Genomic DNA, 1915 nt, shown 5'->3' with positions numbered 1-1915 from the left:
AAACTACAGTACTTGAAAATGATGGAATATTACAAAGTCCTTGGCCCTCAGGAAGACACTTCTGGGGCATATTCCATGAAGTCTCTCGGGCAGTTCCCAATGGATTAAACCCCAGTTGGCCACGGCGGTGACCCACTTATTGCCACATTCTTTATGGGCCTGTGCCCTTTCTGGTCTCACTTTTCCATGCCCTCATAACACTTCTTGGAGTCACGTTCACATATACAACTTGCAGAAAGAAGGAAAGACAGAAGTAGGGGAAGAAAAGGAAAATTGGGTAGGGATGTCTTGCAATCTTAGGTAAGATGGCCACTGGAAGTCAACGAGAGAGACAAGCAAGTGTAGAGTCCTGAAGGAAATGAGGCAGCCAGGCATGCAGTATCTGGGAGAAAACCATTCATGCAGAAGGAACAGCAATGCTAAGGCCCTGAGGCAGGAGCACACTTGGTCTGTTCCATGACCAGCAGCCAGTGTGGCTGGTGCAGAATGAATGTGATAAAGCTAATAAGATAAGAAGTCGGAAAGTTGAGCATATTTGAAAAGGCATAATACAATTTTGGCATTTACTATGAATGTAATGCAAAGCAATTGTCATTAGAATGCTCTGAGCAAAGAGCCACTTGTCTGATGTAGGTGTGAGCATTACAGGCTCCTGTATGGAGAATAGACTGAATGAAGGTGGCTAGGCAGAAGCAGGGAGACAAATCAGGAGCTTTGTCATCAGCCAGGTAAGAGATTATGGTGCTTTGAATCAACGTGATAGCAGTGCAGTTAGGTGGTGGGACCCATTATAAACCATGTTATGGGAGAATTATTATGATAACTATATAAATGCAAGCAAAAAAAAAAAAAAAACAAGAGCAACAAAACTAAAACCTTATGACTATTATCTTTCAGACCTGAAAATAATTAAAGGATATGTTTCCAAACACTAGTTACCTTGGGTGGTTGGTACTTGCTTAAACCGTTCAAGTTTTCTAAATTATTTTTCTAATCAAAGGTACAGGACCTTTTATGATTTAAAGGCTCAGGACCTCAAAGGATCAAGCCACTGAATTTTCATTACCAGAGCTGTTTTGAGTATGTCTGTGGGGTTTTGCATTTCTACATATCTCACCTCTACTGCCTTTCAGGGAATAGTTTTCTTTTCCTTCCATTGCGAATACAGAGGAAAACACATTACCCACTGGTATTTCAGAAGATATTTTCATTGGTTAAGAACTAAGATTCTTCCTGCCAAGGTCAAGTTGTAAGAGCTGTCTAAACTAATAGTAAGTGAACATTGTGTGGTGTGTTGGGGTACTCTCTTGAGGACACAAGTAAAGACATTATCTTTTGTTATTACACCAAAAAGAACATGCTATTTGCTCCCTCATTCTTCCTGCCTGGGTCAAGAGGGACCACTTTGACGGGTTATCGTGTCCAATAACCCAGAATATAGCACTTAACCTGTTGAATAAATGCATTATATCTATTAGAATTAAATCATACAATCCTCCTGTTTTTCAAAAATAACTGAATGTTTTTATCACCAGAAATGTTTTTGCATTGATACTCCTGGGACTCCAAGGTTGTTTAGATATACATTCCTTTCTATCTTATTAGGAAACTATACCACTTTCATTGATTTTTCTCTGCTTAGTATATAAGAAAACATTTTTGTATATAAGAAAACATTTTTGTATATAACATTTTTGTATATAAGAAAACATTTTTGTAAACAAGTCAAAAGAATAAATTTATTGTAAAGACACAGAAATGGTGTGCAAATCTCTGTCTTTTTTTTTAATGCAATGCAAAGAAAAGGTGGTTGGAATAGCAGAGCAAGCTAATTCACACAGGTGGTTAAATCTTCGAGCATCCTTACATTTATAGAAGAAGATTCTTCCGATAAAGAGTTTAACTAACAGAGCAT

The sequence above is a fragment of the Microcebus murinus genome, chromosome 28, assembly GCF_040939455.1.
Source record: "Microcebus murinus isolate Inina chromosome 28, M.murinus_Inina_mat1.0, whole genome shotgun sequence".
In the NCBI taxonomy this organism is placed as follows: Eukaryota; Metazoa; Chordata; class Mammalia; order Primates; family Cheirogaleidae; genus Microcebus; species Microcebus murinus.
The sequence above is the reverse complement of the archived record's forward strand: the minus strand, read 5'-3'. Positions refer to the sequence as shown.